This window comes from Oncorhynchus gorbuscha, linkage group LG01, assembly GCF_021184085.1.
Source record: "Oncorhynchus gorbuscha isolate QuinsamMale2020 ecotype Even-year linkage group LG01, OgorEven_v1.0, whole genome shotgun sequence".
Lineage (NCBI taxonomy): Eukaryota > Metazoa > Chordata > Actinopteri > Salmoniformes > Salmonidae > Oncorhynchus > Oncorhynchus gorbuscha.
Window position 1 is genome coordinate 93,954,870 of NC_060173.1, and position 15,952 is coordinate 93,970,821.

At 49.4% G+C, this 15,952-nt stretch overlaps 1 protein-coding gene across 3 annotated transcripts in view; it reads left to right on the forward strand.

Annotated features, from left to right (window-relative positions):
* Positions 1 to 15,952, forward strand: part of epha3 (eph receptor A3) — a 186,956-nt gene that overhangs the window by 70,198 nt on the left and 100,806 nt on the right. The window lies entirely within an intron of this gene.

Consider the following 15,952-nt stretch of genomic DNA (forward strand, 5'->3'; position numbering starts at 1 on the left):
TGTATCATATAGCTCTGTTACTGAACTGGGACATCTACAGCCAGTGGCCTGTTTGCCTTACTCTATAGTTCTACTGTTGGACTGTGTAGGCTGTTCTCGTTGGGTTCTTCCAGGTTCAGGAAGCACAATGTTCTCTGACACGGTTCTTTGGTTCTGTGGTTCTCCACCAAAGGGAGGCCCCTCTCTCTCATTGTCCGTCTGGCAGGGGTGCAGTAGGGGGTTTGTGTGTGTGCGTGTTTTTTAGTCTGTGTGTGTGTGTGTGTGTGTGTGCATGTGTGCGTGTGCGTGTATGTGTGCATGTGTGTGTTTTGCACACAGTAGGGCCAGAGTGAATCACCATGTGTGGACTCAGTAGGGGACATTCCAGTTGCCCCATGCTTTCATCCAGTGTTCAACTTGACTGTAATGGTATTGTCCACAGCTCCACTGTCCTCCCTACTAGCCTCTAACCCAACAGCCCACAGCCCATCAACCCTCCAGACTCCTGCTAGCCTCTAGACTCTAACCCAACAGCCCACAGCCCATCAACCCTCCAGACTCCTGCTAGCCTATAGCCTCTAACCCAACAGCCCACAGCCCATCAACCCTCCAGCCTCCTGCTAGACTCTAGCCTCTAACCCAACAGCTCACAGCCCATCAACCCTCCAGCCTCCTGCTAGCCTCTAGCCTCTAACCCAACAGCCCACAGCCCATCAATCTTCCAGCCTCCTGCTAGCCTCTAACCCAACAGCCCACAGCCCATCAACCCTCCAGCCTCCTACTAGCCTCTAACCCAACAGCCCACAGCCCATCAACCCTCCAGCCTCCTGCCAACCTCTAGCCTCTAACCCAACAGCCCACGGCCCATCAACCCTCCAGCCTCCTGCTAGCCTCTAGCCTCTAACCCAACAGCCCACAGCCCATCAACCCTCCAGCCTCCTGCTAGCCTCTAGCCTCTAACCCAACAGCCCACAGCCCATCAACTCTCCAGCCTCCTGCTAGACTCTAGCCTCTAACCCAACAGCCCATCAACCTTACAGCCTCCTGCTAGCCTCTAACCCAACAGCCCACAGCCCATCAACCCTCCAGCCTCCTGCTAGCCTCTAACCCAACAGCCCACAGCCCACAGCCCATCAACCCTCCAGCCTCCTGCTAGCCTCTAGTCTCTAACCCAACAGCCCACAGCCCATCAATCTTCCAGCCTCCTGCTAGCCTCTAACCCAACAGCCCACAGCCCATATTTGCAAATTATGGTGGAAAATAAGTATTTGGTCAATAACAAAAGTTTATCTCTTTGTTATAACCCCCCATGTGGTTCTGGGATTTTTGCTCACTGTTCTTGTGATCATTTTGACCCCACAGGGTGAGATCTTGCATGGAGCCCCAGATCGAGGGAGATTATCAGTGGTCTTGTATGTAATAATTGCTCCCACAGTTGATTTCTTCAAACCAAGCTGCTTACCTATTGCAGATTCAGTGTTCCCAGCCTGGTGCAGGTCTACAATGTTGTTTCTGGTGTCCTTTGACAGCTCTTTGGTCTTGGCCGTAGTGGAGTTTGGAGTGTGACTGTTTGAGGTTGTGGACAGATGTCTTTTATACTGATAACAAGTTCAAACAGGTGCCATTAATACAGGTAACGAGTGGAGGACAGAGGAGCCTCTTAAAGAAGTTCAGTCTTTTTGTGGCCTCTCTCTTTATCTTTTCCTCCCTCTTCTTTTACTCCCTTTCTGTCCTCCCTCTTTTTTCCTCTCTCTCTCTGTCCTCCCTCTTTTTTCCTCACTCTCTCTGTCCTCCCTCTTCTTTTCCTCCCTCTCTCTGTCCTCCCTCTTCTTTTCCTCTCTCCCTGTCCTTCCTCTTCTCTTCCTCCCTCTCTCTGTCCTCCCTCTTCTTTTCCTCTCTCTCTGTCCTCCCTCTTCTCTTCCTCCCTCTCTCTGTCCTCCCTCTTTGTCCTCCCTCTTCTCTTCCTCCCTCTCTCTCCTCCTCTTCCTCCCTCTCTGTCCTCCCTCTTCTCTTCCTCCCTCTCTCTGTCCTCCCTCTTTCCTCTCTCTCTATCCTCCCTCTTCTGCTCCTCCCTCTTCTCCTCCTCCCTCTTCTCTTCCTCCCTCTCTGTCCTCCCTCTTCTCTTCCTCTCTCTCTTCCTCTTCTTTCTCTCCTCCCTCTTCTCTCTTCTTCTCTGTCTTCCTTCCTCCCTCTGTCCTCCCTCTTCTCTTCCTCCCTCTGTCCCTCTTCTCTCCTCTCTCTTTCCCTCTTCTTTTCCTCCCTCTCCCTGTCCTCCCTCTCATTTTCCTCTATCCTCCCTCTTCTGCTCCTCCCTCTTCTCCTCCTCCCTCTTCTCTTCCTCCCTCTCTCTGTCCTCCCTCTTCTTTTCTTCTCTCTCTATCCTCCCTCTTCTCTTCCTCCCTCTCTCTGGCCTCCCTCTTCTCTTCCTCCCTCTCTGTCCTCCCTCTTCTCTTCCTCCCTCTCTCTGTCCTCCCACTTCTCTTCCTCCCTATCCCTGTCCTCCCTCTTCTCCTCCTCCTCTCTCTCTCTGTCCTCCCTCTTCTTTTCCTCCCTCTCCCTGTCCTCCCTCTCATTTTCCACCCTCTCTCTGTCCTCCCTCTTCTCTTCCTCCCTCTCTCTGTCCTCCCTCTTCTCTTCTCTTCCTCCCTCTCTCTGTCCTCCCTATTTTTTCCTCCCTCTCTCTGTCCTCCCTCTTCTTTTCCTCTCTCTCGGTCCTCGCTCTTCTCTTCCTCCCTCTCTCTGTCCTCCCTCTTCTCTTCCTCCCTCTCACTGTCCTCCCTCTTATTTCCCCCACTCTCCCTGTCCTCCCTCTTCTCTTCTCTTCCTCCCTCTCTCTGTCCTCCCTATTTTTTCCTCCCTCTCTCTGTCCTCCCTCTTCTTTTCCTCTCTCTCTGTCCTCGCTCTTCTCTTCCTCCCTCTCTCTGTCCTCCCTCTTTCCCTCTCTCTCTATCCTCCCTCTTCTCATCCTCCCTCTCTCTATCCTCCCTCTTCTCTTCCTCCCTCTCTCTGTCCTCCCTCTTTCCCTCTCTCTCTATCCTCCCTCTTCTCTTCCTCCCTCTCTGGCCTCCCTCTTCTCTTCCTCCCTCTCTGTCCTCCCTCTTCTCTTCCTCCCTCTCTGTCCTCCCTCTTCTCTTCCTCCCTATCCCTGTCCTCCCTCTTCTCCTCCTCCTCTCTCTCTCTCTGTCCTCCCTCTTCCTTTCCTCCCTCTCTCTGTCCTCCCTCTTATTTTCCACCCTCTCTCTGTCCTCCCTCTCTCTGTCCTCCCTCTTCTCTTCCCCTCTCTCTCTCTCTGTCCTCCCTCTTCTCTTCCTCTCTCTCGCTGTCCACCCTCTTCTTTTCCTCCCTCTCTCTGTCCTCCCTCTTCTCTTCCTCCCTCTCTCTGTCCTCCCTCTTCTCTTCCTCTCTCTCGCTGTCCACCCTCTTCTTTTCCTCCCTCTCTCTGTCCTCCCTCTTCTCTTCCTCCCTCTCTCTGTCCTCCCTCTTCTGTTCCTCCCTCTCTGTCCTCCCTCTTCTTTTCCTCCCTCTCTCTGTCCTCCCTCTTCTCTTCCTCCCTCTCTGTCCTCCCTCTTCTTTTCCTCCCTCTCTCTGTCCTCCCTCTTCTCTTCCTCTCTCTCTCCGTCCTCCCTCTTCTTTTCCTCACACTCTGTCCTTTCTCTCCAAGTGAAAGGGATGTTCATCACTATTGCAGGACGTAGCTGATTAAACGTGATGAAGGCCAGTCCATCTGTCAGACAGCCTTTCATTCTGTCATTACAAGGGGCCACCAGGGGGACCGCACACGTGTGTGTGTGTGTGTGTGTGTTCATGTGTGTGTATGTTCATGTGTGTGTATGTTTGTGTGTGTATGTTAATGTGTGTGTATGTTCGTTCGTGTGTGTGTGTGTTTGTGTGTGTGTGTGTATGTTCATGTGTGTGTATGTTCATGTGTGTATGTTCATGTGTGTGTATGTTCATGCGTGTGTATGTTCATGTGTGTGTGTGTGTGTGTGTGGGTGGGTGTGTGCCCTCTCTTCAGATGTCTTTTCGCCTGTTTCCAGACCATACATCCACTTATGAAGAGGTCCCATTCTCTCCCTGTAAAGACTACTGATCTCGGTCCTCTCGGTCCTCTCTCCTATTCTCTGTGGTCCTTCTGTGGTCCTTCTGTAGCTCAGTTGGTAGAGTATGGCGCTTGTAACGCCAGGGTAGTGGGTTCGATCCCCGGGACCACCCATACGTAGAATGTATGCACACATGACTGTAAGTCGCTTTGGATAAAAGCGTCTGCTAAATGGCATATATTATTATTATTATTATTATTCTCTCTCTCTTTACTCTCTCTATTCTCTCTCTATTCTCTCTCCCTTTCCTCTCTCTATTCTCTCTCTCTTTCCTCCCTCTTTCCTCTCTCCCTATTCTCTCTCTCTTTCCTCTCTCTTTCTTCTCTCTTTCCTCTGTTTCCTCTCTCTATTCTCTCTCTCTCTTTCCTCTCTCTTTCCTCTCTCTATTATCTCCCTCTTTCCTCTCTCCCTATTCTCTCTCAATTTCCTCTCTCTTTCCTCCCTGTTTCCTCTCTTTATTCTCTCTCTCTTTCCTCTCTCTTTCCTTTCTGTTTCCTCTCTTTCCTCTCTCTTTCCTTTCTGTTTCCTCTCTTTATTCCCTCTCCCTTTCTTCTCTCTTTCCTCTCTCTATTCTCTCTCTCTTTCCTCTCTCTATTCTCTCTCTTTCCTCTCTCTCTTTCCTCTCTCCCTATTCTCTCTCTCTTTCCTCTCTCTTTCAACTCTGTTTCCTCTCTTTATTCTCTCTCCCTTTCTTCTCTCTATTCTCTCTGTTTCCTCTATATTCTCCCTCTTTCCTCTCTCTCTTTTCTCTCTCCCTATTCACTCTCTCTTTCTTCTCTCTTTCCTCTCTGATTCCTCTCTCTATTCTCTTTCTTTTTCCTCTCTCTGTTCTCTCTATTTCCTCTCTCTCTTTCCTCTCTCCCTATTCTCTCTCTTTCCTCTCTCTTTCCTCTCTGTTTCCTCTCTTTCCTCTCTCTTTCCTCTCTCCCTATTCTCTCTCTCTTTCCTCTCTCTATTCTCGCTCTCTTTCCTCTCTCCCTATTCTCTCTCTGTTTCCTCTCTCTATTCTCTCTCTCTTTCCTCTCTCTTTCCCCTCTGTTTCCTCTCTCTATTCTCTCTCTTTCCTCTCTCCCTGTTCTCTCTCTCTTTCCTCTCTCTATTCTCTCTCTCTTTCCTCTCTGTTTCCTCTCTTTATTCTCTCTGCCTTTCTTCTCTCGTTCCTCTCTGTTTCCTCTCTCTATTCTCTCTCTCTTTCCTCTCTCTATTCACTCTCTTTCCTCTCTGTTTCCTCTCTCTATTTCCTCTCGCTTTCCTCTCTCCCTATTCTCTCTGTTTCCTCTCCCTATTCGCTCTCTGTTTCCTCTCTCTATTCTCTCTCTCTTTCCTCTCTGTTTCCTCTCTCTATTATTGCTCTCTTTCCTCTCGCTTTCCTCTCTCCCTATTCTCTCTCTGTTTCCTCTCTCTATTCTCTCTCTTTCCTCTCGGTTTCCTCTCTCCCTATTCTCTCTCTCTTTCCTCTCTCTATTCTCTGTCTTTCCTCTCTCTATTCTCTCTCTTTCCTCTCTCCCTATTCTCTCTCTCTATTCTCTCTCTATTCTCACTCTCTTTCCTCTCTATATTCTCTCTCTCTTTCCTCTCTCTATTCTCTCTCTCTTTCCTCTCTATATTCTCTTTGTTTCCTCTCTCTATTCTCTCTCTCTTTCCTCTCTCTTTCCTCTCTGTTTCCCCTCTCTCTCTTTCCTCTCTCCCTATTCTCTCTCTCTTTCCTCTCTCTTTCCTCTCGGTTTCCTCTCTCTATTCTCACTCTCTTTCCTCTCTATATTCTCTCTCTCTTTCCTCTCTCTATTCTCTCACTTTCCTCTCAATATTCTCTCTCTTTCCTCTCTGTTTCCTCTCTCTTTCCTCTCTCTTTCCTCTCTGTTTCCTCTCTCTATTCTCTCTCTCTCTTTCCTCTCTCTATTCTCTCTCTTTCCTCTCAATATTCTCTCTCTATCCTCTCTCTATTCTCTCTCCCTGTCAGCTTTCAGCCATAGTGTTGGTTTAGTAGTGGTTACAATGAATGTTGGAGTGAACCCCATTCTGTATTGTACCTCTCTCCATCCCTCTGTCTCAATGATTCTGAAACACTAGTGAATGGAGCCACAGTATCTGGGGATGAGAGGGAGAGGGGCAGTAATAGTAGTGGGCATTTGGTGATTAATGGCTCCTTTTCGATTTCTGTTTTAAAAACCTTAAATGCACTTATGTGGGTTGAATGCATTATGTGGGTTGAATGCTGTAACACCATACAAGTAAATTAATACAAGTCCCATGATGGCAGTGACTACAAGTTACAAGTCCCATGATGGCAGTGACTGCCCATGGCTGCTATTAAACATCACTTATTCACATGACTTTACTTTAATCAAATAAATCAGTTGCTGTGTATATTACATTTGTTCTATTTGATTATGATTATGATTATTATTTCATTCCAAGTCTAATCACTGTAGAGCTGCTGTCTGACAAAAGCTCTATTTTATTAATTTTTCAAAGTAAATAAGGCATACTTTAATTATGACTGTTGAATACCAACTATCCATCACTTAGATCATGTATTTTCAGGTAGAGATACCTGGCGAAGCAACGGCTCTCTGTCCCTCTCCATCACACATTCTTCTGTCTCTTCTCCATCTCCATGTCTGCCCCACACTAACATAAGATAGCAGGCATAAACGAAACACACAGACCAGACAAGTAGGCGTGCAATGGATTGTGGTCATTGTATTTAATTTTCACTTTTTCTGCACTAAACTATGTAGAATATTGGCCTGTTGGAAACTACAACTCCTTACTACATCGCACAGTTCGGGCTTGATCTGATTTATCTCTAGAGAAAATGTGCAATGTGCGCATTCAGCTCACTGAAAACAAACAAACCAAATGGAATTCAAATAACTGAATCAACATCAGTTGTTGGAAAAACCAAAGAAATAGCCTCAATGTTGGTTAATCGCTCAGCACTAGCCTACACTCACAGAAGTAGACTTACTGAAGAGCAGAGGTCTGTCTGCTTGTGTGTTTTTGTCATCAGAATAGTGTAAACACCTCATGTAACACTGTACACGTACACTGGGGCTGGGTATACTGTGGGGGAATGTATGGATGTCACAATTTATGAGTGAGTTCCTATGTGTGCATCCATGTTGCATATATGTGTGAAGATCAACCGGGAAGCAGCAGTGGGTGAGGGGTGAGGAAAGGGTGAGGGGTGAGGAATGGGTGAGGAAAGGGTGAGGGGTGAGGAATGGGTGAGGGGTGAGGAATGGGTGAGGAGCTGGTGAGGAAAGGGTGAGGGGTGAGGAGCTGGTGAGGGGTGAGGAGCTGGTGAGGAAAGGGTGAGGAGCTGGTGAGGAATGGGTGAGGGGTGAGGAGCTGGTGAGGAATGGGTGAGGGGTGAGGAATGGGTGAGGGGAAGGGATGATGAGCTGGTGAAGAAAGGGTGAGGAATGGGTGAGGAAAGGGTGAGAAGTGGGTGAGAAGTGGGTGAGGAAAGGGTGAGGAGTGAGGAAAAGGTGAGGAGCTGGTGAGGAAAGGGTGAGGGGTGAGGAGCTGGTGAGGAATGGGTGAGGGGTGAGGAAGGGGTGAGGAAGTGGTGAGGGGTGAGGAAGGGGTGGGGAGCTGGTGAGGAATGGGTGAGGAAAGGGCGAGGAGCTGGTGAGGAAGGGGTGAGGAAGTGGTGAGGAATGGGTGAGGAAGGGGTGAGGAGCTGGTGAGGAAAGGGTGAGGGGTGAGGAAAGGGTGAGGAGCTGGTGAGGAAAGGGTGAGGGGTGAGGAAGGGGTGAGGAGCTGGTGAGGAATGGGTGAGGAGCTGGTGAGGAAAGGGTGAGGGGTGAGGAAGGGGTGAGGAAGTGGTGAGGAAAGGGTGAGGGGTGAGGAAGGGGTGAGGAGCTGGTGAGGAATGGGTGAGGAGCTGGTGAGGAATGGGTGAGGGGTGAGGAGCTGGTGAGGAATGGGTGAGGGGTGAGGAGCTGGTGAGGAAAGGGTGAGGAATGGGTGAGGAAAGGGTGAGAAGTGGGTGAGGAAAGGGTGAGGAGTGAGGAAAGGGTGAGGAGCTGGTGAGGAAAGGGTGAGGGGTGAGGAAGGGGTGAGGAGCTGGTGAGGAATGGGTGAGGGGTGAGGAAGGGGTGAGGAGCTGGTGCGGAAGGGGTGAGGGGTGAGGAAGGGGTGAGGAAGTGGTGAGGAATGGGTGAGGAGCTGGTGAGGAAAGGGTGAGGGGTGAGGAAAGGGTGAGGAAAGGGTGAGGGGTGAGGAAGGGGTGAGGAGCTGGTGAGGAATGGGTGAGGAAAGGGTGAGGGGTGAGGAAGTGGTGAGGAAAGGGTGAGGGGTGAGGAGCTGGTGAGGAATGGGTGAGGAAAGGGCGAGGAGCTGGTGAGGAATGGGTGAGGGGTGAGGAGCTGGTGAGGAATGGGTGAGGGGTGAGGAATGGGTGAGGGGAAGGGATGATGAGCTGGTGAGGAAAGGGTGAGGAATGGGTGAGGAAAGGGTGAGAAGTGGGTGAGGAAAGGGTGAGGAGCGAGGAAAGGGTGAGGAGCTGGTGAGGAAAGGGTGAGGGGTGAGGAAGGAGTGAGGAGCTGGTGAGGAATGGGTGAGGAGCTGGTGAGGAAAGGGTGAGGGGTGAGGAAGGGGTGAGGAAGTGGTGAGGGAAGGGTGAGGGGTGAGGAAGGGGTGAGGAGCTGGTGAGGAATGGGTGAGGAAAGGGCGAGGAGCTGGTGAGGAATGGGTGAGGGGTGAGGAGCTGGTGAGGAATGGGTGAGGGGTGAGGAATGGGTGAGGGGTGAGGAATGGGTGAGGGGTGAGGAAAGGGTGAGGAGTGAGGAAAGGGTGAGGAGTGGGTGAGGAAGGGTGAGGAGTGAGGAAAGGGTGAGGAGTGAGGAAAGGGTGAGGAGTGGCTGAGGAGTGAGGAAAGGGTGAGGAGTGGGTGAGGAAGGGTGAGGCCCAGGTCAGGTGAGATTCTTGATGTGTTGACTGACTATGCACGATGTCTGGGCCCATCTACATTGTCTATCTGTACTTCACCTGCGCTGCTCTGTCTCTCTGACAGCACACACACAGACAATCTCAGACACACTTAGATTAGATGAATGGGGCCCAGCCGTAACACATGGAGCGACGCCCTGTAGAGTATGTGTCAGAAGAGGAGTGATTTAGAGGTGTAAGGCCTGGATCACTGCTGAGACACCTGCCTAGGGAATCTAACTATCTCACACACACATACACATACACCCTGCTACTGCCCCCGACCCTCAACTCCCAGCCCCTGCCTGTGTCTGAGGAAACTCTGTTTCACAGTCCGCCATGTTGCTTTAGATTTCAGGCCTCCAGTGAGGTGGCATATGGCAGTAGAGGACTGGGAAAGCATACTCTATAATATAATAATATAATAATAATATAATATATGCCATTTAGCAGACGCTTTTATCCAAAGCGACTTACAGTCATGTGTGCATACATTCTACGTATGGGTGGTCCCGGGGATCGAACCCACTACCCTGGCGTTACAAGCGCCATGCTCTACCAACTGAGCTACAGAACCCACATTGTGTGTGTGTGTGTGTGTGTGTGTGTGTGTGTGTGTGTGTGTGTGTGTGTGTGTGTGTGTGTGTGTGTGTGTGTGTGTGTGTGTGTGTGTGTGTGTGTGTGTGTGTGTGTGTGTGTGTGTGTGTGTGTGTGTGTGTGTGTGTGTGTGTGTGTGTTGTTCTAGCTGACCTATTTTTGCCCAGTCTTAAAGAGGACGCTTCCTTCCCTCCCTGTCACTGGCACTGGTCACCAAACCTCCCCTCTACCGGGGCTACACATGTCTGCACAAACATGCCACATACATGCCAACCCTACTGTATGTTTAATGATGCATGAGGAGTCTAAATACTATTCTCTCGGTCTGTCCCATTTCTCTTCTCTCTCTGTCCTGAGGGAGATAAACAGAGAACAGACTATTGGCTGTTGGCTGATCTTTCTCTGTGAATCCCTCTGTCCCTAAGGCGCATCAGAAATCTGTAGCCTCAATAGTAGTCGTGGAAACGGCCATATGGCCACAAATGGCCAATGTTCCCACACAGGAACACAAAGACAGGCTGGCAGTAAATCACGCAGGATCTGTCTCTACCCCTCTCTCTCTCTGTCTCTGTGTGTCTCGGGGGTGTAGTTATCATCACTGCATCCCGGACACAGGCATTCACCTCTCTACAATAGACTTGGGAAGAGGAGAATAGGGATGGAATGGGGTTTATGGCTGGTGTGTGTATGTGTTCGGGGTATCCCCCATCCCCCCCACCGTCATCTGTCCAACACATAGATTTATCAGCATGAGATGTGAAACTGTGGTGGGTCCACTAGTCACTGAGGGAATGAGACAGAGACCCAAGACCGAATGAGATGGACACAGAAAGAGGCTGGGAGAAAGAAAGATGGAGAGACTGACAGACAGACAGCGAGAGGGAGAAAGAAAGAGAGATATAGACAGGCTTTAGACATTATGTTAATAGGCTTAGTTGTCCTCAGACACCTCATCCCCCTCTTCCTCTCCTTTAATGTTCCCTTCTTCTTCTTGTTTAATTCTGTCTCTCTGGGTGGTTGGAGGCAGCAGACTGGAAGCTTGAGGGTTCCAGAGTGGCAATGTCCTGGATTTTCTCAATGACCTGCTGTGTGTGTGTGTGTGTGTGTGTGTGTGTGTGTGTGTGTGTGTGTGTGTGTGTGTGTGTGTGTGTGTGTGTGTGTGTGTGTGTGTGTGTGTGTGTGTGTGTGTGTGTGTGTGTGTGTGTGTGTGTGTGTGTGTGTGTGTGTGTGTGTGTGTGTGTGTGTGTGTAGGCAGCATGATGTCCTGGATTCTCTCAGTGACCTGGCTAAAGTGGAGGATGTGGGAAAAGGTTATTGCATCCTCTGTGGATGCGGCAAGGAGATGGTCCATGCCTGTGGGTGTGTGGGTGTGTGTTTGTTGTGTGTGAGAGAGAGAGGTTGGCATATTTACCATGTCTCAGTTTTATAGCTTTCCACAAAGAGCCAGCTGTGGCTATAGAGCCTGCAGAGCAGAGAGACTGTGGTGCCCGAGCCAGGCATTCCATGGGAGGCCTCAACAACATTTATTGTTATCAATGCAGGAAACAGCTTTACACTCACTCTCACTCACCCTCTTCATTCACCCTCAAACCAAAATCCTCCCCTCCCCCACACGCCCTCTCTCCTCACCTAGGGGTGATGTTGGGATCTCAGCGGCCCTGCGACTCAGCACAAATTCTAATAAGCCTTTGATGAGTTGATTAAATGAATTGATCTTTTCTTCATCCTCTGGAACGAGGGGTCAGGGAGGGAGCCCTGGGGGTGTGCGTGAGGTGCTGCTCTGATGAACCACGACTGTGTGTGTGTTTGTGTGTGCGTGTGTGTCTACATCTGCGTATGTGTCTGTGTGTGTGTGCTTATGGCAGCCACGACTGTTGAAACGCAGCCTGCCTGAAACACAGCCTGCCTGAAACGCAGCCCGCCTGAAACACAGCCTGCCTGAAACACAGCCTGCCTGAAACACAGTTGTCATTGCAGTGAGAGGGTTAGAAAGTGAGTTAGAAATTGGGAGTGTACTTCCAATTTTACACTAGCTCACAGAGGCAGAGTTAGCTGTCGAGAGGCAGTGTGTGTTAGCTGTAGTGTATGAGCTGTGTTAAGGTAGTGTGTTAGCTGTAGTGTGTGAACTGTGTTGAGGCAGTGTGTTAGCTGTAGTGTGTGAGCTGTGTTGAGGCAATGTGTTAGCTGTTGTGTGTGAGCTGTTTTGAGGTAGTGTGTGAGCTGTGTTGAGGCAGTGTGTGTGAGCTGTGTTGAGACAGTGTGTGTGAGCTGTGTTGAGGCAGTGTTTAAGCTGTAGTGTGTGAGCTGTATTGAGGCAGTGTGTGTGAGCTGTGTTGAGACAGTGTGTGTGAGCTGTGTTGAGGCAGTGTGTGAGCTGTGTTGAGGCAGTGTGTGTGAGCTGTGTTGAGGCAGTGTGTGTGAGCTGTGTTGAGGCAGTGTTTAAGCTGTAGTGTGTGAGCTATGTTGAGGCAGTGTGTGTGAGCTGTGTTGAGGCAGTGTATGTGAGCTGTGTTGAGGCAGTGTTTAAGCTGTAGTGTGTGAGCTATGTTGAGGCAGTGTGTGTGAGCTGTGTTGAGACAGTGTGTGTGAGCTGTGTTGAGGCAGTGTTTAAGCTGTAGTGTGTGAGCTGTGTTGAGGCAGTGTGTGTGAGCTGTGTTGAGGCAGTGTGTGTGAGCTGTGTTGAGGCAGTGTTTAAGCTGTAGTGTGTGAGCTATGTTGAGGCAGTGTGTGTGAGCTGTATTGAGGCAGTGTGTGTGAGCTGTGTTGAGACAGTGTGTGTGAGCTGTGTTGAGGCAGTGTTTAAGCTGTAGTGTGTGAGCTATGTTGAGGCAGTGTGTGTGAGCTGTGTTGAGGCAGTGTGTGAGCTGTGTTGAGGCAGTGTTTAAGCTGTAGTGTGTGAGCTGTGTTGAGGCAGTGTGTGTGAGCTGTGTTGAGGCAGTGTGTTAGCTGTAGTGTGTGAGCTGTGTTGAGGCAGTGTGTGAGCTGTGTTGGGGCAGATTGGTGTTTGTGTTGTTAACTGCAGGGTAATGGCACTGAAGAGGCCCTCAATCCAGCTCTATTCATCCCCTACCTACCGCTCTCAAAAAGCCTCTTCAGATGCACCGCAGCACAGTTGGAGTGTGTTCGTGTGTTTTTGTGTGTGTGTGTGTATGTGTTTGTGTTCGTGTATGTTGGTGTGTGTGTGTGTGTGTGTGTGTGTGTGTGTGTGTGTGTGTGTGTGTGTGTGTGTGTGTGTGTGTGTGTGTGTGTGTGTGTGTGTGTGTGTGTGTGTGTGTGTGTGTGTGTGTGTGTGTGTGTGTGTAACCCTGGCACTCCTCTGCCTAATTAAGCGATCTGATCAGAGCTGATTTGAATAACAAAAGAGAGGAGAGGAGCGGAGAGGAGAGGAGAGGAAAGGAGTAAAGGGTTTGGGTCTATAGTAGCAGCATTGTAGCAGGCAGGAAACACATGTTTGGTAGAGTAAACAGTCCCCAGTGTTCAGTACACATTACCGTGCTTATATAGCCACCACACAACAGTCAGGGAACATGGTGGGGGAGGGGTGGAGGTCGCCCTCCCTCCCTGTCTCACCCTCCCTCCCTCCTTACCTCCTTCAGAAACTCCTTCCATCTCTAACTCTGAGTAGTCCGTCTCCCACAGGAACACTGATCCAATCTGTCTATGTGAGGCAATTTAAGGGGGGGGGGTAGGAAGGAAGGAAGGAAGGAGGGAAGGAAGGAAGGAAAGGATGGAAAGCGGCTAAAAGTCGCTGTGACCTTGTAGACTGGAGGGAGTAGGTCTCTGAAGCAGGAAATCATTTGTTTAGTCCGCACTCTGTTTCAGCTCTGTTTACTAAAAACCCCTGTGTGTGTGTGTGTGTGTGTGTGTGTGTGTGTGTGTGTGTGTGTGTGTGTGTGTGTGTGTGTGTGTGTGTGTGTGTGTGTGTGTGTGTGCGTGTGCGTGTGCGTGTGCTGTGTGTGTGTGTTGTGTGTCTGTGTGTCTGTGTGTGTGTTTGTGAGTACCTGCACCCCAGATTAAAGGAGACAATCAGCAGACTAATTAATATTAGATGAGGTATTGTGTGACCTGGGCCTCTAGCGATTCTGCTAATTATGTCACTGATGCTCCACAGTCTTCCATACAGCTGGACAATGGAGCTTTACACATTACCTGTCATATCATATGACTGACACTAGCACACAAGGATGAGGATGTGGACAATGGTGTGTGTACATGTGTGTGTGCCTTCGCCATGGGACTAGGTATTCTATCATGGCCAGGTCTTGAGAGCAGCAGACAGGGATAGTGTTACCAATATAATTAGTGCTAACAGGCCTGCTGAATGGATGCACTTGTCCACAACAACCCCTCAGTCACTGACAGCTCTGCCTGGTTGTCTCTCTCTCTCTCTTTCTCTCTCTCTCTCTCTCTCTCTCTCTCTCTCTCTCTCTCTCTCTCTCTCTCTCTCTCTCTCTCCTCTCTCTCTCTCTCTCTCTCTCTCTCTCTCTCTCTCTCTCTCTCTCTCTCTCTCTCTCTCTCTCTCTCTCTCTCTCTCTCTCTCTCTCTCTCTCTCTCTCTCTCTCTCTCTCTCTCTCTCTCTCTCTCTCTCTCTCTCTCTCTCTCTCTCTCTCTCTCTCTCTCTCCTCTCTCTCTCTCTCTCTCTCTCTCTCTCTCTCTCTCTCTCTCTCTCTCTCTCTCTCTCTCTCTCTCTCTTCTCCATCATGTAACACTTGGATCAGTTGGCCGGGGATCCTGTGGATCCTGGGGATGTGAGGGTCTGAGGTCTGATGTAGAAGTATCAAGTATGGGCCTGTGGCCAGCTCTGCTTTGTGTGTGGAACATAACACAGATGAGGAGTTATTCAGAGATAGACCTGATATTATCACCATTATCTGATACTACACTGTCTGGCATACTTATTTAGTCTTCACAGAGATCACGGCCCATATCCACAAAGCATCGCAGAGTAGAAGTGCTGATCTAGGATCAGTTTAGCCTTTTAGATCATAATGAATAAGATTATATAGACATATCCTAGATAATCACTCACTACTATGAGATGCTTTGTGGATACGGGCCCAGAACTCATAGGAGTGAGATGTTTTGTGGATACGGGCCCAGAACTCATAAGACTGAGATGTTTTGTGGATACGGGCCCAGAACTCATAAGACTGAGATGTTTTGTGGATACGGGTCCAGAACTCATAGGACTGAGATGCTTTGTGGATACGGGCCCAGAACTCATAGGACTGAGATGCTTTGTGGATACGGGCCCAGAACTCATAGGACTGAGATGCTTTGTGGATACGGGCCCAGAACTCATAGGACTGAGATGCTTTGTGGATACGGGCCCAGAACTCATAGGACTGAGATGTTTTGTGGATACGGGCCCAGAACTCATAGGACTGAGATGCTTTGTGGATACGGGCCCAGAACTCATAGGACTGAGATGTTTTGTGGATACGGGCCCAGAACTCATAGGACTGAGATGTTTTGTGGATACGGGCCCAGAACCCATTATACTGCTTACTGGGTGGTTATCCCATTATAGTGCTTACTGGGTGGTTATCCCATTATAATGCTGACTGGGTGGTTGTCCCATTATACAGCTGACTGGGTGGTTATCCCATGATACAGCTGACTGGGTGGTTATCCCATTATAATGCTGACTGGGTGGTTATCCCATTATACAGCTGACTGGGTGGTTATCCCATTATAATGCTGACTGGGTGGTTATCCCATTATAATGCTGACTGGGTGGTTATCCCATTATACAGCTGACTGGGTGGTTATCCCATTATAATGCTTACTGGGTGGTTATCCCATTATACTGCTCACTGGGTGGTTATCCCATTATACTGCTTACTGGGTGGTTATCCCATTATACTGCTTACTGGGTGGTTATCCCATTATAATGCTGACTGGGTGGTTGTCCCATTATACAGCTGACTGGGTGGTTATCCCATGATACAGCTGACTGGGTGGTTATCCCATTATACTACTTACTGGGTGGTTATCCCATTATACTGCTGACTGGGTGGTTATCCCATTATACAGCTGACTGGGTGGTTATCCCATGATACAGCTGACTGGGTGGTTATCCCATTATACTGCTGACTGGGTGGCTATCCCATTATAATGCTGACTGGGTGGTTATCCCATTATAATGCTGACTGGGTGGTTATCCCATTATAATGCTGACTGGGTGGTTATCCCATTATAATGCTGACTGGGTGGTTATCCCATTATACTGCTGACTGGGTGGTTATCCCATTATACTGCTGACTGGGTGGCTATCCCATTATAATGCTTACTGGGTGGTTATCCCATTATACTGCTTACTGGGTGGTTATCCCATT